The sequence below is a fragment of the Leucoraja erinacea genome, chromosome 42 (assembly GCF_028641065.1).
Source record: "Leucoraja erinacea ecotype New England chromosome 42, Leri_hhj_1, whole genome shotgun sequence".
Lineage (NCBI taxonomy): Eukaryota > Metazoa > Chordata > Chondrichthyes > Rajiformes > Rajidae > Leucoraja > Leucoraja erinaceus.
In genome coordinates, this window is record NC_073418.1 from 323,211 (window position 1) to 349,381 (window position 26,171).

Genomic DNA, 26,171 nt, shown 5'->3' on the forward strand with positions numbered 1-26,171 from the left:
CATTATCCTCGTCAAATAAACGTTTCTAAGCCACTATTACTACACATCCACGCAAAACACCTTCATAGGCTCCTGGTCTGATGTTTCGCTCGTTGAAAAGAAATATCACCAGAGCAGTCGGAATACGGAAACACGCAGTAATCATTTACCTTCCTCTTTTGCCGCGACCTCGTCGTCTATTTAATGAAAAAGCACAGTTTATTCAGCAAAATGAATCAGCAGTACTATGCCCAAAAATCGCTTTACTTACCCCGCTCGAAGTAAGAACGTGACTCCGATTTAAAATGTCTCCAGCAACATACAACTTTCTCCCAGTGCGTGCGACTGGGAACTCAGATAATTGAAGTGAAGAAACACAATCCAGAATATATTCGCATGAAACATAGAACGGCACAGCACATGAACAGGTCCTTTGACGCTCGGTGGACGTGCTGATCATGACGCCGTTAAATTATTCTCCTCGGCCTGTATGTGATCCCTGGACATCCATGCACATCGATATCTAAAATACTCTTCAATCCCACTATCTTATCACGCTACTCCACTATCCTGGAAGCTCGTTCCAGGCATAATGCATTCTAAGTGTAAAAACGTTTGGCCGACACATCCCATTTAAATGTTACCCCTCTCCCCTTTAAGCAACAAAGCTTTGCATTTTCCACCTTGGGGAAAAAAGGGTTTCAAAGTCAAAGTCAAATTTATTCGTCACGTACCCATAATGCAGTGAAATGAAAAGTGGCAATGCTCGCGGATTACAATAAAATTATAAAACAGAATGGAACAGAAACACATATTCACATATTGCATATTTGTGGGAGGGAAAAAAAGAAAAAATACAGCAATTTAAAAAATACACAACTGTAATAAGGGACAGTAAAGTTAGTCATTGGACTCCAGGGTCTGGAGCGATAGGAGTTTTCTGTCCTGTTGGCGTCTGGGAAGAAAATCCTTCTCATCCTCTCCGTTTTCACAGCATGGCAACGGAGGCGTTTGCCTGACCGTAGCAGCTGGAACAGTCCGTTGCTGGGCAGAGGAGGACGAAAGGCTTGGGCTCTCAGCCTATTCAGAATCCCCCCCCCCCCCCCCCCCCCCCCCCCCACACCGCTTACCACGGTGTTTTCTCCGGCTCTTCCTTGGAGCCGTGCTCCCATTGTTGTTGCCGCGGCGCTCTCTGTTGATCTCAGCTGGCCACGCTGGATCGGCAAGTACACGCTAGAGTTTGGAAAATTGAGGGGGGATCTTATAGAAACTTACAAAATTCTTAAGGGGTTGGACAGGGTAGATGCAGGAAGATTATTCCCGATTTTGGGGAAGTCCAGAACTAGGGGTCGCAGTTTAAGGATAAGAGGGAAGTCTTTAGATGAGGCCCTTGTGGCTAAAGGGATCAGGGAGTATGGAGAGAAGGCAGGGATGGGATACTTAGTTGGATGATCAGTCATGATCATATTGAATGGCGGTGCAGGCTCGAAGGGCCGAATGGCCTACTCCTGCACCTATTTTCGATGTGTCTATGTAAGTACAGCGTTTAAAAAGTCTCCGTTTACGCTAGGGTTTAGATTTAAGAGGGTTTCCCTGCCAGACTTTGTTAGCACTGGGGAGCTAGAACTTAAACATACGTTAAAAAAGAACATGAATGCTTAAAATGCCCAGTGTCCGCGGAGCTACCACGCCGGCGACTGGACAAGGCCGCGCATTCTTGAACCCACTGACGGTGCGGTGCGGTGCGGTTCCCGGAGGTTTTTGTCAGTCTCCCTATCTGATTCCCCTACCTGCAACCTCCGGCAACCACCTGCAACTTCTGGGAACCGCACGGAAACCTTGGGTGGGGCACAGAGTCTCCAGAGGTTTGCGTTCAGGTTTCCTAAGTGGGACAGGGGCATAAGGGCCACTAATCCAGACAGCGTCCCAGAGCCTCCAGATAGATCCTTTAATCGGGCGGCCAGAACCCCACACAATAAACATTTTTCTTTTAACATCTACGTAAATTTAAGATAGCCGACTGTCTTCGAGCATTTTATATTGAATCTATGAATGTTCTTGATAGATTCACAGATGCGTATATGGCTATCTAACTATGCCTAACGTACCAACTGTATTTCAATAAAATTACGGCAAAAATGTTGCTGCAAGCGATGATAGCCCATGAATAAATTCAGGAGGGGGGAAGCTATTGAGCAATGAAACATTAGTTGCTGCCATTAAACGGAAGAAGAATATGTTTATATCATTTCATACCAGCATCTTTTAAATGTCTCTTCATTTTTTTAATATCTGTGTAATGTGACGAAATGAGAACAATTAATATGATTAGTCATCGCCATACCGCATTTAGGGACGACACATTTTTGTGAACATGTTAAATGTTACGCTTATACCGCGACAATCGGACATTTTCCAACGTTACACCATCACACAAACAATTGCTTAAAGGCGAACTACACAGAAATTAGTTACCAGTTAGGTCTTTATTCTTTGGAGCGCAGAAGGTTAAGGGGGGACTTGTTAGAGGTCTTTAAAATGATGAGAGGCATAGACAGAGTTGACGTGGATAAGCTTTTCCCATTGAGAGTAGGGTAGATTCAACCAAGAGGACATGACTTGAGAATTAAGGGACATAAATTTAGGGGTAACATGAGGGCGGACTTCTTTACTCAGAGAGTGGTAGCTGTGTGGAATGAGTTTCCATTGGAAGTTGTGGAGGCAGGTTCGATTTTATCATTTAAAAATACATTGGATAAGTATATGGATGGGAAAGGAATGGACGGTTATGGTCTGAGTGCAGGTAGATGGGACTAGGGTAGAATAAGTGTTCGGCACGGACTTGAAGGGCCGAGATGGCCTGTTTTCCGTGCTGTAATTGTTATATGGTTATATGGTTATATTGGAAATGTGATATTCGAGGGAGAAGGTGAAAAGTGATGTCCGGCAGCATATGTGGGGGAATACATTATTATCTAAATGCTGGAATAACTCAGCGGGACACGCAGCATCTCTGCATAGAAATAATGGGTGACGTTTCGGGTCGAGAATGTCACCCATTCCTTTTATCCAGACATGCTGCCTGAGTTACTCCATCCAGCATTTTGTGTCGATTTTCTGTTCAAAATGTTCAAACTAACAGGATACTGAGTTGGATGATTAGCCATGACCATATTGAATGGCGGTGCAGGCTCGAAGGGCCGAATGGATTCCTCCTGCACATATTTTCTATGTTTCTAAAATAAGCCAATAGATGCCGAACGGCATGAGCTGTAACGGTAGGAGGCTCATACAATGATAAATCAACCGTACTCTCGATATTGAATAGTACGTAAAATTGAAATATAATTTACCGGCAGACTATTCATTTAAAAAAAGGGCAAAATCAAGCTCGCTCTGATCCACTCCGGGCAATCCGGGCAATCCGGGCAATCTCTACCTCACTCAGCCCTTCTTATAGGCAAGCAGATTAGTGTGCGATTGGATCACCATCGCCGAATCCAAGGGCGACAATTAGGAATTCCAATCCCAGGTGGACTGGGTGCATTTTTGATTTGCAAGTGGATTCTATCATCATATATATTTTTATATGTTGAAAAGGCTGTAAATATCTGTGAAAAAAGACGATTAAAATGAAAACAGTTCATAAATGATTAATATTGAAAGCTGTGAACTGTAGTACGTATTTTTAAAGCACCAGTGGCACAAAAAATAAAAATAAGAAGTCGCAGTTTCCTTTTAGGATCAGGTGGACAAACCAAATTTAAACACCACAGTCATTTGAAGATGAATTTTGATTTACCACACGCTTATGATAACCAAATATGTTCCATTATCATTTACCTGCATTCCTTGCTGCCTCTGTTTATAGGAATATGAAAAGAATAATGGCTATATTAATCTACATAACAGACGATTCCTTGTAAGAGTTTTACCACAGTTACGATAGTCTTTGTCTAGTTTAGACTTAAGTCTAGTTTAGACGGACAAAGATATGTATTGAATAGGCTGTGTGTACGATCATTGAAGCAAATTTAGTTTCAACTGTCCACCAACAATATGTGCTCATCCTTATTTTCCTGTTTAGGCCTCGTGGAAACCAGAAGCTGAGGTGACATAGAGTGTTTTACTCTGGCACTGACCCTGGAAATATGGAGGTTTCGCTCCAAGAGCGTTGATTGAGCGGTAGAGCGCTCATGCTTCTGCGACAACATTATTTGGGGGGATCTTATAGGAACTTACAGACTTCTTAAGGGGTTGGACAGGCTAGATGCAGGAAGATTGTTCCCGATGTTGGGGGAAGTTCAGACCAAGGGGTGACAGTTTAAGGATAAAGGGGAAATATTTTAGGGCTGAGATGAGAAAAACATTTTTTACACAGATTGTGGTGAATCTCTGGAATTCTCTGCCACATAATGTAGCTGAGGTCAGTTCTTTGGCTATATTTAAGAGGGAGTTAGATGTGGCCCTTGTGGCTAAAGGGATCAGGGGGTATGGAGAGAAGGCAGGTACAGGATACTGAGTTGGATGATCAGCCATGATCATATTGAATGGCGGTGCAGGCTCGAAGGGCCGAATGGCCTACTCCTGCACCTATTTTCTATGTTTCTGTTTCTATTATAGCCTATATGCGAGCTGTCAATGCCCTTTTTAGAGAGAGAGTTGTAGAAAAAACATTTAAATATTTTAAAATATTGTAGCTTTGATCATAACATAATTTTCAGATCTAACTCGATTAACGCGTAACATAACACGTGCAGTTTGAGCCACACACAAAAGTTTATGATAACAACAGATAAATTGGACAATGATATTTAGACTGGCTATATCCAGAAGGGAAATCAGGATTGCTCTAAGTTGTAGTCCCAGCTACAATACTAGGCATAATGGTACATAATAACACGAGGGCGGAACAGACAGTGACTTGGCTATTCGACGTGCATTCACACATGTGTAGTTATACAGATTCAAATCGTTACTTTGGAATTGTCTTTGTGCCGTGTCCGCATGTAAACTAGGCCCACGCGAGTTTCCCCAGCTACTCCATGTTCCTCCCAAACACCTGGACGGCGGGTTAATAGGATAATTATCTGCTGTTAATTTCCTTTCATGTGGCGTCAATTGAGGAAATGATCAACGTTCATGGGAACACGAGGATTATTAGTGTGGATATAATGGTATATGGACACACTGATCTGTTTTGTGGTAAATACCTACTATATTATGTGTGCTGAAGCAAAGCAAGAATGTCATTGTCCTATCAGGGACACATGACAATAAACTCACTTGACTTGACTTGGAATGCGGTTAATTTGTCATCCAACATGGACGCGATTGTAGGAAATTACTTTCCTCTATATTATAAACCTCGATACTGGTTCTCTACAGAACCATATACATATGCATCGGTTCCAAACACATAGTAAGCAATTCTTCCATAGAATTGCATCTGTCATCTATATTTCTATGACATATCTATGTCATATATAGGTCATATATAGGTCATATATAGGCCATATATGTCATATCCATATGTCATCTAATTCGAATTAAATCTACCAATTTAATTTAATTTGTTCTCACCTGCAGCTTTCACACTTCAGACGAAACTTACCAGAAGTTTCACAATCAGCTTTCAGTTTATATATTTCTAAAGTAAAAATATTTTTTTTTTACATTTCACGATCAATTTGATTTTAATCCGTTATTTACGTAGATAATTTTTTAAAAGGTTGAGCTCTCAATTATTGACACGTTTTATATTCTAAGTATTTCCTTGAATTAAACGATGTATTTGATGTATGTGGAGGTTTAGTTGTACCACCTATACTAATGGTTGAATGCCTGAGAATTCCTTAAACAAAAGTATGCATAAAAGTGAAACAAAATAGAAATCATTGAACATTGAACTCATGTCCCCAACACTTGAAATACCCTTCCAGATAAATAAATGACAGATCTGTCGTTCAATCCAGCGTGGGATAATCATCCAAGCATATTTCCCAGGATATGTGGCAGAAATGTTCTACATTTATTATAATGAACATTTCCTCCTATAAATTAGACATTTTCATGCAAACAGAGGGCGTAAATAACAGATGGCATTGGTTCTCAAAAATCATGCGGAAGCAGTCATCTTTTTCAATGTAATCAGAATCATCAACTCGGATTTTCTAGCTGTTTTTTAAACCGATTGCTCACCAAACCTACAGTTCACCCTCAGGAGTATCATAGGCCGTGAACGACAGTGAAATATGTTGGGGAGGCTAGTGAGTGCCGAACAGCCACAAGATTATTAGTCACCACGTTGTACTCACTGCCCTCAGTTCCTCGGATTGATTTAAGTTCAACGGCTGAATTAGTTAAAAGTAAATCTGGACGCCAATTTTCTGAACGCGTTTTGCAACAGGAATGGAACTTCCACATCGCTTCAAAAATTCTATGGTGCCAAATATGTACAAGGCACTACTGTAACAAACACGTTATACACGATCAATAATATGAATCGCGTCCATTGCAAACTTCATAACTGTTCAATATGCTCCACCCAACGAGTTGTAAAATGAAATATGTAACTTACCTGCATCTTTCTTCTCCAGCAGCTCCTCTGTTGAGTAATAGAACATGTTACAATATCAAGGGAAATGGTTCGAATTCTGCATGACGCCAATAAATTTCGAATGGTGATCCTAATGACACATATTCCCATTTATTTTGTTCATTTGAAAATACGGGTTGTTAGCCGAAAGATCCTACGTTCCATTGTGCCAAATGTCTCGTGTTTTTTAAATTCAAATTAAATACATGAAAATTCATCAAAATATCTTTCCTAAAGTTATGATATATCTGATCGGAAAAAAATACACGCATAACCATGACGAAATTGTGCGTGGGACTTTTTTGTTCTATGCAGAGGTTGGCCGAATACCAACTAAATAAAGCAATAGGTGGATTCTACCATTCGACATCTCCAGTTTAAATTCCATTTGGAATATTTTGGAGGACCAAGAAACCAAGAACAAGCCAACAATCTTAAAGTTGCATTTGAACGCCTAGTTTCATTCAGGTTATATATTCCGTTTTTCTCGTAATTGAAAAGCCACTGCGTCATACGTGTTTCTCACCGTTTTCTGCTACAAGGTCCTTCTGTTGTTTAATTTCTGAGAAAGCAGGCATAATGTCAATAAGGTACATGGTATATTCACCAAAGATTATCCTACCAACATTCATCTTCAAAGTCAACAACGTTTACACCGCTCAAATTCATTCGCACGTCAGTTTGAGTTCAGTTAGAGATCTACCTCACCGATAAAGCTCAATCATCGAAAGAGAAACGCTTTTGGTAATTAAATACCACACCGAACCGATAACCGAGTCTAGTTCATCTTCGGAATAGAGCTCGAAAAATGGCAACATGAGTTTGTAAAGACTGGAAACCGCAGAGGTGTCTGTGGAGGCGCAGTCATTGGTGTAGAGAGAGGAGAGGAGTGCTTCTACTCAGCGGCGGTGGAAAGCATCTTGTCCGGAAATATTACAATCTGGTTTGGGAATTGCTCTGCCCAGGACAAGAAGGCTCTGCAAAGACTAGTGCGTTCGGCCGAATGCACTATGGGAACTTCACTTGCCCCCCTGCAGGAACTATACATCAGGAGGTGCAACTCCAGACCCAATAAAATCATGGGAGACCCCTTCCACGCCAGCAACGGACTGTTGCGGCTGCTACGGTCAGGCAAACGCCCCCGTTGCCATGTTCTGAGAACGGAGAGGTTGAGAAGAAGCTTCTTCCCAGAGGCCATTAAGACTGTAAACTCCTATCTCACCAGGGACTAACTTTACTGTACCTCTCTACTGCTTTTTTTTTTAAAGAATTGCTGTTTTTTTTCCCCTTTTCCTTCCGCCCACAATATTTATTATGAAAAAGAATATGTGATTCTGTTGCATTCTGTTTGTAGTTGTTTGTTTGTTTGTTTGTCTTTTTGCACAAAGTCCGCGAGCATTGGCCACTTTTCATTTCATTGCACATCTCGTATGTGTACGTGACTAATAAACTTGACTTGACTTGACGAGAGAATACTGGAAGATCAGGGAAGATATTACAGCAGTGTTTTGGCAGGATAGATTGGAGGGCTCATCTGGGGAGGCTATTTGGGTGGAATTGAGAAATGGGAAAGGTGTAGCAACACTTATAGGGGTGTATTATAGACCGCCAAACGGGGAACGAGAATTGGAAGAGCAAATATGTAAGGAGATAGCAGATATTAGTAGTAAGCACAAGGTAGTGATTGTGGGAGATTTCAACTTTCCACACATAGACTGGGAAACACATTCTGTAAATGGGCTGGATGGGTTGGAGTTTGTAAAATGTGTGCAGGATTGTTTTTTGCAGCAATACATAGAGGTACCTACCTAGAGGAGGGGCAGTGCTGGACCTCCTGTTAGGAAATGAGACGGGACAGGTGGCAGAGGTATGCGTTGGGGAGCACTTCGGGTCCAGTGATCACAATACCATTAGTTTCAATATAATTATGGAGAGGGTCAGAACTGGACCTAGGGTTGAGATTTTTGATTGGAGAAAGGCTAACTTTGATGCGATGCGAGATGATTTAAAAGGAGTGAACTGGGACATTTTGTTTTATGGGAAAGATGTAGAAGAGAAATGGAGGACATTTAAAGGAGACATTTTAAGAGTACAGAATCTTTATGTTCCTGTTCGGTTGAAAGGAAACAGTAAAAATAGGAAAGAGCCCTGGTTTTCAAGGGAAATTGGACATCTTGTTCGGAAAAAGAGGGAGATCTACAATAATTATAGGCAGCATGGAGTAAATGAGGTGCTTGAGGAGTATAAGGAATGTAAAAAGAATCTTAAGAAATAAATTAGCAAAGCTAAAAGAAGATATGAGGTTGCTTTGGCAAGTAAAGTGAAAGTAAATCCAAAGGGTTTCTACAGCTATATTAATAGCAAAAGGATAACGAGGGATAAAATTGGTTCATTGGAGAGACAGAGTGGACAGCTATCTGCAGAGCCAAAAGAGATGGGGGAGATATTGAACATTTATTTTTCTTCGGTATTCACCAAGGAGAAGGATATTGAATTATGTGAGGTAAGGGAAACTAGTAGAGTAGCTATGGATACTATGAGGTTCAAAGTAAAAGAAGTCCTGACACTTTTGAAAAATATAAAAGTGGATAAGTCTCCAGGTCCTGACAGGATATTCCCTAGGACATTGAGGGAAGTTAGTGTAGAAATAGCCGGGGCTATGACAGAAATATTTCAAATGTCATTAGAAACGGGAATAGTCCCCGCGGATTGGCGTACTGCGCATGTTGTTCCATTGTTTAAAAAGGGTTCTAAGAGTAAACCTAGCAATTATAGACCTGTTAGTTTGACTTCAGTGGTGGGAAAATTAATGGAAAAGATACTTAGAGATAGTATATATAAGCATCTATATAAACAGGGTCTGATTAGGAACAGTCAACATGGATTTGTGCCTGGAAGGTCATGTTTGACTAATCTTCTTGAATTTTTTGAAGAGGTTACTAGGGAAATTGACGAGGGTAAAGCAGTGGATGTTGTCTATATGGACTTTAGTAAGGCCTTTGACAAGGTTCCTCATGGAAGGTTGGTTGTTCAACTGTTGGGTATAAATGCAGGAATAGCAAGGGATTCAACAGTGGCTGAATGGGAGAAGCCAGAGGGTAATGGTGGATGGCTGTTTATCGGGTTGGAGGCAGGTGACTAGTGGGGTGCCTCAGGGATCTGTGTTGGGTCCTTTGTTGTTTGTCATAGAAACATAGAAACATAGAAATTAAGTGCAGGAGTAGGCCATTCGGCCCTTCGAGCCTGCACCGCCATTCAATATGATCATGGCTGATCATCCAACTCAGTATCCCGTACCTGCCTTCTCTCCATACCCCCTGATCCCCTTAGCCACAAGGGCCACATCTAACTCCCTCGTAAATATAGCCAATGAACTGGCCTCAACTACCCTCTGTGGCAGAGAGTTCCAGAGATTCACCACTCTCTGTGTGAAAAAAGAGTGGTCATGTACATCAATGATCTGGATGAAGGTGTGGTAAATTGGATTAGTAAGTATGCAGACGATACCAAGATAGGGGGTGTTGTGGATAATGAAGAGGATTTCCAAAGTCTACAGAGTGATTTAGGCCATTTGGAAAAATGGGCTGAAAGATGGCAGATGGAGTTTAATGCTGATAAATGTGAGGTGCTACACCTTGGCAGGACAAATCAAAATAGGACGTACATGGTAAATGGTAGGGAATTGAAGAATACAGTTGAACAGAGGGATCTGGGTATAACCGTGCATAGTTCCTTGAAGGTGGAATCTCATATAGATAGGGTGGTAAAGGAAGCTTTTGGTATGCTAGACTTTATAAATCAGAGTATTGAGTATAGAAGCTGGGATGTAATGTTAAATATGTACAAGGCATTGGTGAGACCAAATCTGGAGTATGGTGTACAATTTTGGTCGCCCAATTATAGGAAGGATGTCAACAAAATAGAGAGAGTACAGAGGAGATTTACTAGAATGTTGCCTGGGTTTCAACAACTAAGTTACAGAGATAGGTTGAATAAGTTAGGTCTTTACTCTCTGGAGCGCAGAAGATTAAGGGGGGACTTGATAGAGGTCTTTAAAATGATGAGAGGGATAGACAGAGTTGATGTGGACAAGCTTTTCCCTTTGAGAATAGGGAAGATTCAAACAAGAGGACATGACTTCAGAATTAAGGGACATAAGTTTAGGGGTAATATGAGGGGGAACGTCTTTACTCAGAGAGTGGTAGCGGTGTGGAATGAGCTCCCAGTGGAAGTTGTGGAGGCAGGTTCATTTGTATCATTTAAAAATAAATTGGATAAGCATATGGATGAGAAGGGAATGGAGGGTTATGGTATGAGTGCAGGCAGGTGGGACTAAGGGAAAAAAAGTTGCTCGGCACGGACTTGTAGGGCCAAGATGGCCTGTTTCCGTGCTGTAATCGTTATATGGTTATATGGTTGTATGGTTAATACGCAGCCTTGCGGTGCTCCTATGCTGAGTGGAACTAATACGATGCTATGCGACGCAAATACGATGGAACAAATACTAAAGTGGAACAAATACGATGCCACGCTGGAAGACAGTACTGAATATAAAACTCATAGTGCAAGAGGTGTGGATGAATATGTAACATGACGGTATGATTAGAATCATGGCTCGTTAACAGGAATCGGAGAGTTGGCATCGAAAATACCTGATAGGCAAGATGTTATGAGTATTGAGCTGCAGGCAGTGACGATGGAGTTCGTTCATAATTTGTATAGATCGAGTGAAGACATATAATGAGCTATAGTCTTTAAATTTAATAACAACACAAAACTGGATAAAATAAATTACGCAATGAAGAGGAAATAGCGAACCTGGAGCAGGATAGAGCTTGTTCAAATGTACGTGCCAAGATCATGAGAATTTAGCATAATTCTGCAGAAAATGAAATTGTCCATTTTGGCAGCAAAATTATGTAAAAAGATATTGTCTAAGAGAGCTGAGAGCTTACAGAGCGCCAGCGCGTTACGTATATTCACGAGGCTAAAATAATCCCACAAAAGCTTGTGTAATTAAAGAGAAACTGCAAATATAGTTTAATATGAGGAGAATCGAGAACACAAATTGGAAGCTTATACTTCAAATATATTTAAAGCATATTTCAAAGATTAACGAGTGCAAAACTGGAGTGTCTGCCTGCATAGGCAGACAGACGGATAGGCGGATAAGCAGGTAGGCAGATGAATAGAAAGACACCCAGCCTTATGTGAACGACTTTAAGTTGCTTAAGTTCATACCGGCGTCCATATCCGTCTCTGTTTGCGAAGAATACAGAAATAATGATTGTATTATTTAACACATTATCGGAACTGCATATATTCCATCGTTATATATATATATTTGGTGCAGTAGAGCATGTGAAATATTTATTTGAATTCTTATTTTCTGTCTGTAGCCATTTTAAATGATGCATTAGTTCACTCGGTTTGTTCGTAAAATTAACTACGTTAGCATGATATCGCGAATTTGGAATTACGAAAAGACAATTCACTTATTAATTCTGCGGTAATTAACCAATTTAATCAGAAATGTGGACACAGCAGAAATATCTAAATAATTCCCTCACCCAATGTTGTTTTGTCAGCTTTCAATTTCGCGATTTCTGGAAACAAATCGAGATTTAATCTCTTATTCTAAATATCTGCAACTGCGTAAGTTTGAAGTAACATTCCGAGCCATAAATGATTGTTTTCAGGCAAACGTCGTCAAATAAAACTATCACCATTCATAGAAACATAGAAACATATAAATTAGATGCAGGAGTAGGCCATTCGGCCCTTCGAGCCTGCACCGCCATTCAATATGATCATGGCTGATCATCCAACTCAGTATCCTGTACCTGCCTTCTCTCCATACCCCTGATCCCTTTAGCCACAAGGGCCACATCTAACTCCCTCTTAAAAATAGCCAATGGACTGGCCTCAGCTACCTTCTGTGGCAGAGAATTCCAGAGATTCGCTACTCTCTATGAGAAAAATGTTTTTCTCATTTCGGTCCTAAAAGACTTCCCCCTTATCCTTAAATTGTGACCCCCTTGTTCTGGATAAAGTCACCCATTAGTTCACTACGTTTGGTGAACCTACACAGTACAGCACAGCAAGGAACTATTTGACCCACAATGTCTGTGAAGAAAATTAAGCCAAGTTAAACTATTCTTATATGACGGTACATAGCCCATATCCCTCTATCTCAATGCACGTCCACGTGCCTACATAACGTTCTCCAAAACGCGACTGTTGTAACTCCCTCCACCATACCCTTGGCAGTGCGTTCCACGTCCCCCGCCACACTGTGTACAACAAAACTTCCCACACACATCTCCGTTAAACTTCCACCATGGTTTATCAATGTCCTCTAATGTTGGGCATTTCCCCCTGGGGAAAATATTCTGACTATCCAGAAACATAAAAAAATTTGAAACCTTGGTCATTTGATCGCTACCTCATCGCACGTTCAAAACATTCCCCCCAGCTCCACCGCACAGTCAAAAGGCCATAAGATCATAAGGAATAGGAGTGGAATTAGGCCATTCGGCTAATCAAGTCTACTCCGCCATTCAATCATGGCTGATCTATCTCTCCCTCCTAACCACCTTTTTCTGCCTTCGCCCCATAACATCTGACGCCAGTACTAATCAAGAGTCTATCTCTCTCTGCCTTAAAATATCTACTGACTTGACCTCTACAGCCTTCTGTGGCAAATAATTCCCCAGGTTCACCACCCATTGACCATTCCAATCCACGTCGGTTTCGTGATGATGGCTAAGATTTCGTCCCGAATCCTTTCTGATCCGTAGTTTTATTGGAGACTGGAAATTATTTGAAGATTTGTTGGGGAACTGAACGGCCTCTCATGGGGGTGTGAGAGAAAATCGGTTGCAATTAAATAAACAGGACAAACAAATAAATATGAGATACCATGCACAATGAGCCAAATGCCCTCTATCTTTGCTGTAAATGAATAAAACACAAACCAAACTTCACAAATCACTAACAAAAATATCTAAACTCACCATCAACACGCTTCAACGTTTAATAAGCTTCAACGTTTTTAATTGGCCCACAGGAAGTCTTAATCCCACTTAGGAAACCTGAACGGAAACCCCTGGAGACTTTGCGCCCCACCCAAGGTTTCTGTGCGGCTCCTGGAGGTTGCAGGTGGGACAGGGGCCTTAGACGAGCAATGCCTGTTAATAAATACGGTGTTTATTTACCTTCTGCATTTAAAGTGGCGAGATGCTCTGGGAATTAAAAAAAAAGAGACGATTGAAAATCCGCTAGCAACAACATCATAATGCACGAATTCAAAACAAGTAACAAACCAAATATCATATCATAATTCTGAGCTTTATTGGCAGTTAACATTGCTTAATAAACATTTGAAATGCTGACGTTATTTTATTTTGGAACAGAACAAGATACCGTATCTATTCACCTCAGAATATCTATCAGTGAACACAGACGTGAACGCAATGTATACATAGAAGTGGGGCACATGGTAATAATGAGAATGAGTTAACATAAACGATCTTGGTAGCAGAGGTGTCTTCAACCAGTGGTTACCGACTCAAAGTACGGGGGAGGGAGATATAGAAGAGATCAGAGAAACAATTTGATCGCAGAAGGTAACTGAGGAAGGTGCCACAGAAGGTAGTTGAGGCCACAGTTCATTGGCTATATTTAAGAGGGAGTTAGATGTGGTCCTTGTGGCTAAAGGGATCAGGGAGTATGGAGAGAAGGCAGGTACAGGATACTGAGTTGGATGATCAGCCAAGGTCATATTGAATGGCGGTACGGGCTCGAAGGACCGAATGGCCTAATCCTGCACCTATTTTCTATGTTTCTATGTTTCTATCACACGTTCTATCACGATTGGAATCCGGAACGCTCTGCCAGAGTGGACGTTGACGCATTTCCTCCGTGATATTCCAGAGGATCTCAATGAAACCCACCGACTCATCAGAGGCCTACAAAAGTCGATGTGGAGAGGGTATTTCAATTCGTGGGTGAGTCTATGTCCCGGGGTCGTAGCTTGAGAATAAACGGACGTACATTTAGAATGGAGATGATGCGAAATTTATTTGTAAAGAGGCCAATATGTGAATATGTGGAATTCGTTGGCATTTCTTTACTCAGAGAGTGGTAGCTGTGTGGAATGAGCTTCCAGTGAAGGTGGTGGAAGCAGGTTCGTTTTTATCATTTAAAAATAAATTGGATAGTTATATGGATGGGAAGGGAATGGAGGGTTATGGTCTGAGCGCAGGTATATGGGACTAGGGGAGATTATGTGTTCGGCACGGACTAGAAGGGTCGAGATGGCCTGTTTCCGTGCTGTAATTGTTATATGGTTATATGGTTATATGGTTATATGGTTATAGACGTTATCGGGTAATTTTTCAGGCGGAGATTGATATTTTTTCATTAGTAAGAGCATCAAATGTTACGGGAAGAAGCAAGAACATTGGGTATAGACAAAAAAATAGATAACCCATGACTGAATGGCGGAGAAGACTCGATGGGCTGAATGGCCTCGTTCTGCTGCAATATCTTCCGCTCTTATGGCCGTATTGTCTTTCCTTAAGATACCTAGAATTCGATCGTTACGACCAATGGCTATTTCATGAAAGCGGGACATATGAATATTAAGGAAAATATCAAATGCATCATAGGAACGTGAGAACATATTCTATTGTCAAGAGTCGTGAATGCAAAATGGGAATTCATTATTGCACACCTGCATATAGCTGGGCTCGTTTCAATTTCTCTATTTCTGCAAGAAATGTCACATAGTTCAATGTTAAATGCAATCTATTTGATATCGAAGTTCCAAATCGTAACTAACAAAGTTGGTCGCCGAGACAAATAAACGATGGACGCTCTGACAAATAGAGTTGGAATCAGTGCACACAGGGAAGCATTTGTGATTACTTATTAAGTATTCAATATGTCGAAAAGACTGAAAAGCAGCAAAAACACACGAAAATATTCTATTTTTTTCATCATTGAAAATTGCATTTTCATATTGCAGAGAAAACGTCACAATTCTGCTTTAAAAAATACAGATATGAAAGATCTCACCCTGAGATTTCAAATCCTCACTATGTGAACTTGAACATCACCATAAATGCACTGTATGTATATGTTGACCTTTATGTAGTTGTGTGTCTTGTTGCTTTATTTAGTATGGCTGCATCGTAAGTAGAATTTCACTGTATCTTAATTTGTACCTGTGACAGGAAACTGACCTGGTCATTTGTAACCATAAGCATAGCCGTGACAATGATATATGTTCTTCTCTGTAATGTCATGACATTGCAGTTGGCAAGTCTACAATGGCAGGTAGACAAAAGTGTTGGAGAACCTCAGCGGGTGCAGCAGCATCTATGGAGCGAAGGAAATAGGCAAAGTTTCGGGCGGAAACCCTTCTTCAGAAAGCAAAAAGGAAGAGGAGGAGCCCGAGGGCTGAGGGAGGGCTAAGAAGGGGAGGAGAGAGGAGACACCAATGGAATTGGGAGAATTCAATGTGTATACCACTAGGGTGCAGACTGCCCAAGCAGAATATCAGGTGCTGTCCCTCCAATTTCCGGTGGTGCTCATTCTGGCCATGGAGGATGCCCAGGTATATTTTGCTTTATTGACAGTTGATATTTCTTTTGTGCGTCACTTGTATTTTGATTTAATAAATAGTTATTTGACCTCTTCACCATGCGCCTTCTACATTTATTGATCCGAAACCTTGCATCTGCAGATATTTCGTTCCAACGGTGGCAGATGACAAGGGAGATCCAACAAGGGACGGCTGCTTCGCCGTTCGCATTATAACTGTAGCTTCAACTCCATGCATCGACTGCGAACTAGATGGATGGGTATGGAGTTAGAAACAAATTGGTAGAAAAGCAAAGGCACAAGAATTTAGAAATTTGCACAAATATTTCGAGAGAGCATCTGTGTGATTGACAGCTGGATGTTTGTGCACGAGAAAGTTGCACAGCCAAATATTCAATTAAGATATTTAGATATTAAAGATAATTTTATCGCGGAAGGGGGCGGGGAGGGAGGTAGGTAATTGTACAAATTGATAAATGTAACTGTGCTCCCTACGTGATTGTTAGAATAATAAACATTGGCATTTATTGAAAATTGTTGTTTCAGGGCCTTATTATTATTTTTCACGTGTGCAAGTTCACATGTTATTGCGCATTGGGGCCATATCAATGTTTCCTTTCATTTAAAAGTATTACATTCGCATTTTCATTAATGTAATCATTTACCTCGGCCCTTTTCAACTACTGTTTATTCCATGCAACAAAAAAAATCACAAATTAACAGGCAACCAGATTTAGTTCAAGACACTGAAAATATGTTTACTATCCATCAGGCCATTTGCAACATTCAATTAGCTGTCATTGTGTTTCAAGGAATATCGTGCAATTTCTTCGAAACATGATACTTTTAAAAATGTTGATGGCAAAAAGCGTAACCTTTCATGGATACAGTTTACTCATCAATTGTATTGGCCAGCGGAGCTCATTATTTCTTATTCATTCCTTTATAGATTACATTTCCAACGCCATATATTCTTGATTATCTGATTCTGATATTTTTTTCTCACATTCGTCGGAGCAATCAGCGTTGACTTTCTGTAGGTCTGAAACCAGCGGAATATTGTATCTTTAAGAATTAACGATTGCAAGTACTCTTAATGTATAGCATCTCATATTCTTCAGTGTAAAGGATTTGTTCCCAATAATTGCAGTTGTAATTAAACTTAGTCAACGTGGAATGTTATTTTTGTTTTCTCTCTTCGCCCCAACTGTTCCAACCATCTCTGTTTTAGTTCAGAATCGTATTTTGACAATGGTCTGTCGCGATGGGGTGAGAAAAGTAGGTAATTGCTGCCGATGGGGAAGTGAGGCACATTCATCGGTTGATAATTTGGCCTGTCCAAGCCAGGACTATTTACCAAATTACTCCTGCACTTATTATCTATATTTGTAGGTTGACAACTGAGCAATATTAGGTGCACCGCTTTCACACCGAAACTAAAACTGCATCAGGTAAACTCCATTGAGAATTGAAGAATAGAATCGCATGATTGATGGACATTTATCACACCAGATAATTGACTTGTTGATAATGCGACTTGTTTCATCAAAGACCAGTTGCATTTTTATGCTCTAAAAAAGGCAAAAATACATTTCCAAACAGAAACAGTCCATATATATTCAGTTGAGTTGTTCTATTTTGCATCGGGTTTATTCAAATATGCCTGTAATCCTACTTTTTTATTGCCCAGAACACCAACAGGATGCAAGTGCTGTTTTGGCACTTTGCTTCACATTCTATGCCAGGAGAATGATATTCAGGGGGACTAAACGTCAACGTGTTTTTTTATATATCACGCAATTAGAGATCAGACAATAGATTCGCCATTGGTGCTATATTGCTTTTTATTATCCCAAGCTGTACAAATCCAGCCTCCCGCATGACAGCAACAATTAAAATAATGTATTTACTTATCATTTACTTTTTGTTTGTTCATCAAATCGTTCGGCTGTTGTAAAATTACAAAATAAAAATTTGAAGCTGAGCCATGAATATATTGATATCTAATATCGACGTTGCTCATTTAAAACAAAAAAACAAGTGCAGTACGATAAACACGAGTCTGGCCTTTCTCGAAAGCTGGTAAAAGCACAATTTTTGATGTGACAAATATTTTCTCTACGTCCTTCAACGCCCGTCTCGCTGGACTCTGAAGGCAATGGCTGCAGCAACATAATTGCAGCAAAGGCTGAACGGCGGATATTACAAACAATCCACTCTCAATTACGAGTAGCGTTCTTTGAGAACTTGAACATAATGCCATTAACACGCAGCCCAAACATCTCGCAGAATAATATTTAATTAACTATATTAGAAATGCAATAGCACACACACACCATTTGATCTCCTAATTTGTAACATCTCCTATGTTCACGAGATTGATCACTGGGATGGCGGGACTGTCATATGAGGAAAGATTGAAAAGACTAGGCTTGTATTCGCTGGAGTTTAGAAGGATGAGGGGGATCTTATAGAAATATATAAAATTATAAAAGGACTGGACAAGCTAGATGCAGGAAAAATGTTCCCAATGTTGGGCGAGTCCAGAACCAAGGGTTTAGTCTTCGAATAAAGGGGAGGCCATTTAAGACTGAGGTGAGAAAAAAACGTTTTCATCCAGAGAGTTGTGAATTTATGGAATTCCCTGCCACAGAGGGCAGTGGAGGTCAAATCACTGGATGCATTTAAGAGAGAGATAGATAGAGCTCTAGGGGATAGTGGAGTCAAGGGATATGGGGAGAAAGCAGGCACGGGTTATTGATAGATCACAATGAATGGCGGCGCAGGCTCGAAGTGCCGAATGGCCTCCTCCTGCACCTATTGTCTATGTTTCTATGTTTCTATGTTTCTATGACTCAATTGCGCATGTGCTGCACAGATGTGCAGAATGCTGGGGGTCGGATACTGCAAATCGGAATTCCTAATATCACACATGCAAACACATCGAGCTGTGATTGATGAAGTACTACATGCAAGGCCTGGACTCACAGGGAGACATACCCGCTCGACCCCAGTCACAATATAAGATATTCAAGGCATATTTTAATCCTTATTTTAATTACTTAGATTAGTTTCTTATATATATTAAGTAAATAGTCTTATAAAAATTAATCAAGATAGTAAGTGCACTGTGAACATTTTCTTACGCACGTAATATTATGTAGCCATTGCCAGAATGGGTGAGATACTATTTAAGAAAGGAAGAATGAGAGAACAGCAACGAAGGCTGTTAACCTGCACACAAGTTAATCCGACTTCAATAATAGGAAGATGAGAAAATGTAATGTTAAGGACATTGTATCATGACGTGTAAGAAGTCATAATAAGATTTGAAGTCGGCTTTGTGGCGCAGCGGTAGAGTTGCTAACTTTTAGCGCCAGCGACGCAGGTTCGATCTTGGCTACAGCTGCTGACTGTACAGGGTCTGTACGTTCTCCCCGTTTCCGCGTGGGGTTCCGTGCTGTGTCACTAAAACATTGGACAGCGTAGCCCCAAAAAATAAGAAAGGAAAACAAGTTTGTCAAATCTTTCGGCCTTCAAATAGCGGGAAAAATAAGAGAGAACACGTGTTTGGGCTGTTAAGAGCAATTCATTAAACAGAGCTTAAGATTGTAAACAGTCATCAAGCGAAGGCAGACATATTGCAATTCAGATCGAGCGAGATCCATCTCATTGTTTACCAAATTATAACCACCTAGACGCGTAATGATCGATTGCAAGATACTGATTCTGTTATTTTTACATGTTGCATGAAATTAAAGATAATTGTCTTTTTCCTACTTGTTGATGCCAAGTCCCTCTTCAGTTTTTTGATTTCTGGGAATTATATAAGTTATATATTTTAGTTTCTTTTATATATTTTAGTTTCTTTTATTACAATGTTTTCCCGTCAAGGTCTCAATAGACGTCATGCAGGCGCAATCATTGGAGTGCCGCGATTATGTCGATATCCGCTCAAACATCGTACTCCATGTTGAACCTGTCGATGGCAGAAATCAGCAATGAGGGACCAGGCAATCGTAATTTAGACGCTTATGCTGATAGCATTAATTTAGCCACCCAGCTTTGTGTCATCTATGCGCGCAAACGTGCTAGTGTTGCTTCTAATTCTAATTCCCTCTTCCAAATCATTAATATATATGGTAAACAGTTGCAGCCCGAACACCGAGCCTTGTGGCACTCCACTCGTCCCAGCCTGTCATTCTGAAAATGACCCGTTCACTCCTACTCTTTGCTTCCTATCTGTCAACCAATTTTCTATTCATGTCAACACCCTACCCCCAATAGCATGTGCTCTACTTTTAGTCACCAATCTCCGTGAGGGACCTTATCAAAAGCTTTCTGAAAGTCTAGATACATTACATTCACTGGCACCGATTCATCCATTCAACTTGTCACATCCTCAAAAGATTCCAGAAGATTAGTCAAGCATGATTTCCCTTTCATAAATCCATGGTGAATTGGATTAATCCTTTTACCATTATCCAAATGCCCCATTATTACCTCTCTAATAATTGACTCCAGCATCTTTCCCACCACCGAAGTCAGGCTAACTGGTCTGTAATTCCCCGTTTTACCTTAGGTGTGAGCTTAGGTATATTTCAAATATCTGCATACATTCAGATACATTATTATTTCCAAAACGAAACTCTAACCTTTATCCTTCGTTTCCCCTGTTTAGTTCGTGTAAAAACAACAACATTCATATTACAGAAGTCTCTCTGGGATGTTCTTCTGGTATCAAGTTTTAATGTACGAGAATATTCGCAAGGCACTGTGTTAGATTTCAATTTGACATGCATGTTAACATACTTAGTATCTGACAGATATATGTTATAAATAAGGATGTAAAACTTTGCGAAAGGTTCACTTCAATATTTAATTTGCAATGCGACGAGGATGTAAGGTGTTATGCATGTTGATACTTGTAGTAAAGGCGTGGATGCCAGTGTTCCGCTCACCTTCCAACGCACAATCGACTTTATTTTTTTTTATTTCTGCAAATAAAATCAATGTTTTCATCCACTTTAATATCTGTCTGCAACGACGACATTTTAGGGCCTGTCCCACGAGCATGCGACTCCATGCGGCAAGCGCGACCTAACGGGGCAGGTCCCACTTGGATTGCCGGAGCCGTATGGAGTTGTGCGGAGCTGGTCCCGACATCGCGCGGGGCTCCGAAAAACTGACCGTGTTCAATAATTCCGCGCGGCAACGGCCTGCCGGCTCGCACCCTCCTCGACGCCGTACGCAGCGTCTCGACGCCGTACGCAGCGTCTCGACGCCGTACGCAGTGTCTTGACGCCGTACGTCACGCGCGAAATTCCCGCGGACTTCGCTCGAACTTCACGCCACTCACTCGACCTTCGGTTGACCCCCGCTTCCGGTTTTGTCGCGCTCGCCGCATGCAGGTCGCATGCTCGTGGGGCAGGCCCTTTAACGTCTTTTGCATCTTCAAGATCATTCAGAGTAAATGGACAGATTGTCCACATGCGCGCCTGTGCTTTATTGAACTTCCTTGTGTTGCTTTGTATAAGCCCTGAACTGACAGCCGATAACACTGCATTGTAAGCGATGTTGGTTCCATACGGAATGCAGTGGTATGGTTCCTTCAATTCACAACAGCTGCAACGAAAGCGATGTTATATTTCCAATAACGTAAATGTATGTTTCTTTGAATAGCTGTGTTTATCGGGAAAAAAGCCATTTGCAATTTCAGAGCGAATTCTGATTGTCGGTGCCAATCTGGCAAAGCCACCATGAAAGGGAGGACGAAGTATGTTGCGGGCACTTTTCCTCCGAGGTTACCCTGAGGGGTGAACACAACCACCCGTATGACCAGCAGTATGACCAGTCTATTCATTACCTTTTTCTTTTTCCTCAATTTCTTTTTCTGTTGAAATGGAAAATACAAAAACATACACTTGTTTGCAAAGGCGTTGAAGAACATAGTCCAAAATAGCGACACGTCGTTTTAAAAAGTGCAATTTCCAATTTCCGCTCCCCAGTTTTTCAAATTTGCAAAAGTTAGCACATATTTTCGAAGTTGGACATCAATCGCTCTGAAGCACATTTTAATTTAAGTTTGATTTCGTTTACTTTAACGATACAACGCGAAAACAGGCCCTTCGGCCCATCCAGTCCGCGCCGGTCAGCGTCCCCCGTACAGCAGATATTAGGGACAATTAACAATGTTCACCGAAGCTGTAGCGAACGCTGCCAAACCTGTACGTCTTGGAATTTGGGAGGAAACTAATATCGTTCAATAGATTGCTCCCTCTAGCCACTGAAGAGACAACATGGGGTTATGGGAATGTAGTATTACGCGTGTGAGCTTTCCAGGAGAATTTCAGAGCTTCTCGAACGATAAATCTTCATAATACAATCTTGTGATTAATGGTTTCTTAATTATTGAAGAAAAACAGTAAGATATTCACCCAACTTTCTTCTCTGACTATTTAATCTTCGTCAAACTCCAGCATATCGCTTTTCAACGTTAGAAAACTCCTCATGTCTCAACAACGCTCCACATGGTCGAAGGATATTCCTTCTTGCCTTGTTGAGCTCCAAAACTAAACTTAAAAGTAACAGCTTCTGCGCAAGAATCTCAGCAGCAAACACGCCCCCAACTACGCAATAAATCCCACCCACAGGCAGACTAAATTTAAAGGCAAACGCCATCATTTATGACATACACAATAAAGCCAAATGGTCACTACAATGGGAACACCCGGAGAAACCTCACGCGCTCACGGGCAGAGCGCAAAAACTCCGTACAGACAGCACCCGAGGGCAGGATCGAGCCCGGCCTCCTGCGCTGCAAGGCAGACACTCTATCCATGCGCCACCGTGACCCCTCTATGAGTGGCTCTTATCTCTTATTGTCCCTTATTATCTCTTAAACGTACAAAATTCTTAAGGGGTTGGACAGGCTAGATGCAGGAAGATTGTTCCCGATGTTGGGGAAGTCCTGAATAAGGGGTCACAGTTTAAGGATAAGGGGGGAATCGTTTAGAGTGGTGAATCTGTGGAATTCTCTGCCACAGAAGGTAGTTGAGGCCAGTTCATTGTCTAAATTTAAGAGGGAGTTAGATATGGCCCTTGTCGCTATAAGTATCAGGGGGTATGGAGAGAAGGCAGGTACAGGATACTGAGTTGGATGATCTGCCATGATCATATTGATTGGCGGTGCAGGCTCGAAGGGCCGAATGGCCTACTCCTGCACCTATTTTCTATGTTTCTATGTTTCTTTGTCACGGTTGATGCAAGTGAATAGCAACAGGTAATTGCAATTTTAGAATGGCTTGAAACTATTTTTCCTTCTCACCTAATTCGTCTGCTTTAACCTTCAGTTTGCCGGCGTCTTGAAACGAAATTACATACTTTAATAACTTCGTGCAGTTGGATATATAGGAAACCAGGCGTTGCGATAATGTAAATACATCAATGGCGTATCGTTTGTTGTATATGTATTTGAATTTACAAAGCTGGAGACCAAAACATGATGAAGCAGGACAGTCTTGTAAATGAAATTATTATCTGGAGCCAGTATCTGCCACGATAAGTATTGTTCATCAAGATTGTGTGACGATTATTACTTGAAATGGGTCGTTAAGTTAAGTAGGATATGTTACCTTACAGCCAGCGAAATATCGAGAGGTAAATGGAAAACCTCACAATTCCCTGCTGCATAACAGAATACCGCTATTTTTGTCTATCATGTCCATAATGCTGTCCATTCGGTTGAAAATAGGCAGTCATCAGTCATGTGGACATTAACGAAATTCTTCAACAAAAATCAAATAAAATATAGACACAAAGTGTTGGAGTTAATGGGTGAGTCAAGCAGCATCTCTGGAGAAAAAGAATGGGTGGCGTTTCGGGTCGGAACCCTTCTTCATAGAAGACCCCGAAGAATAGCCCAGGTCCGAAACACCACCCATTCTTTTTTTCTCCGGGGATGCTGCCTGATCCGTTGAGTTACTCCAGCACTTTGAGTTTATCTTTGGGATAAACCAGATTCCGCAATTCTTTATTTCAACCAAACCATAGAGAAACAAGGAAGTTCATATGCTGGTTTACAAAAAGGAAACATAATGATGGAGAAAATGAGCGGGTTAGGTAGCACCTCAAATTCTCCACAGATGCCACATGACCCTCCGAATTACTCCAGCACTTTGTGCGAATAAAATATATTTTGAGAATGGGGATGGAAAATTTCCCCTTTACTTTGTGTTCGTATAATACTGAAATATGTATACGTTCGTGTAACACTGAAAAATGGCTTCAGACCAATGTGATTTGCAGCAGATATATACATATTGTGGATACATTTTTTTCTGAACTGGGCCTCTATATTACTATCCTTTTGAGCTCCGCATGTTTCAGTTGATTAGTTTCTTCTGGTGTGTTATTGTCCGTCTGCCAAGTACAGTGAAACACATTTTTTTATGTGCTTCATTGTAAAATAAAAGACTATACATGAATACAAATGAAGCAGATAAAGGGGAAATAGAACAACGTATGTGCAAAGATATAACATTGGATTCCGATCAAGTCCGATTGAAGGTAGACCAATTGTCTCCAATGAGGATGATGCGAAATTCCCTGAGGGCACTTCTACCTGTCTTTCCCTCAACTGCCCACGGATCAAACTCACTTCTGCAGGGATTTCAAATGCAGTCATCTTCTTTCGATTGAAAGGTAGACAGTCCTATAGCCTTGGCATAGATGACGTGGGAGAGAAGGCTAACCACATATATATATTTAGTTACTTTCAAAATCCAGGACAAAACATGGACGAGAAGGGGAGTGAATTTATATCCATATGCTTCATGTATATAGCTGTGGCATAATCGCCTTCCATGTAACATGTATTCTGAATATTGAAAGTCTAGTATCCACAATGTAGTAATCCTTATCTCTCTTCCAATGTACCTCTACCACGGAGTTCTCGCGAACGAGTTGATCTGGATGTGTACGCTGCCAACTTCTCGAACTATTCACGCTGTAACATCCACGCAACCATGGCATTTGAGAAGATGCATGGATTCCGACATTTTTTTTCCGGAATCTGGCTAACACGCTGGCGGCAATACCTCTGGGCGACACTGCAGGACAATTGGTTTAGTGCTACTGCAAAGCATTATTCTCCCTAACTGCGATGTGCAATGCCTTCCCATCATTATGTTTAATTCGTATTTAATATCGTTTTATCACGCACCTCGGGGCTTCAATTTAAATTCGACGTGCAATGCCTTACCGTCATTATGTTTAATTCGTATTTAATATTGTTTTATCACGCACCTCGGGGCTTCAATTTAAATCACCCCTGGCTCAGAAATGCCCAGTTTGGTAGCGATGTCTGGATTGTTAATGCCAACAAGTATCAAAACTGTTGAATCCCCATATGATTTTGTGCATTGAGCCGAATCAATGGATCATTTTAATTTACCAGGGGGGGATTAGCACCGTTGCTGACTAACGGGACACGTACCGCGATACCACGACACGCACCATAACCAGCAAATTAACCATAATTTCGAACTTTACAATTAAAATATCGTGACAGATATCACAACAGAATAATAGTTCATTTTTTGAAGTATTAAAAAACGCAACACGTCATTAAATAAGGAATAACAACACAGGGAACGCTAAACGTTTTGTGCGAACTTAGTTCATAATGTTGTTCAGAGACGTGTTCCGCTAATATCTATTTTTTAAATGCGTTCGTTGCGCTACATGGTATATTTTATTACATGGCATTAAATTATTTTCTCACTCACCTAAACGTTTGAGGTATCTGATTTCTGAAATAAAATCAGTCTTGTAAGGAATTATTGTTCAAGTTCTTACCGCGGTTCGGCATGCGTTTAAAATGATCGGTATCTCCTTGTATTACATGATAATCCAGCTTCCTGCCGTTAAAAACTCTGCAGCGACATATTGTCAAAAAGCACAACAGTGAAAGTTCAAATATAAT

At 40.9% G+C, this 26,171-nt stretch overlaps 3 long non-coding RNA genes across 3 annotated transcripts; all 3 read right to left on the reverse strand.

The window, feature by feature from the left end:
* Positions 1–11,818: 11,818 nt before the first annotated feature.
* On the reverse strand, positions 11,819–15,352 carry LOC129714816 (uncharacterized). The gene is made up of 4 exons (XR_008726403.1): positions 15,315–15,352; positions 13,795–13,821; positions 12,148–12,183; positions 11,819–11,836 (listed from the first exon to the last, which is right to left on the reverse strand). It is a non-coding gene; the product is annotated as an uncharacterized LOC129714816 (long non-coding RNA).
* Positions 15,353–17,183: 1,831 nt separating this feature from the next.
* LOC129714849 (uncharacterized) lies at positions 17,184–21,185 on the reverse strand. Its single transcript, XR_008726420.1, has 4 exons — positions 21,148–21,185; positions 20,842–20,859; positions 19,967–20,002; positions 17,184–18,134 (listed from the first exon to the last, which is right to left on the reverse strand). It is a non-coding gene; the product is annotated as an uncharacterized LOC129714849 (long non-coding RNA).
* An 867-nt stretch (positions 21,186–22,052) lies between these two features.
* LOC129714852 (uncharacterized) lies at positions 22,053–26,002 on the reverse strand. The gene is made up of 3 exons (XR_008726423.1): positions 25,975–26,002; positions 23,514–23,549; positions 22,053–22,079 (listed from the first exon to the last, which is right to left on the reverse strand). It is a non-coding gene; the product is annotated as an uncharacterized LOC129714852 (long non-coding RNA).
* Between the last annotated feature and the right edge of the window lie 169 nt (positions 26,003–26,171).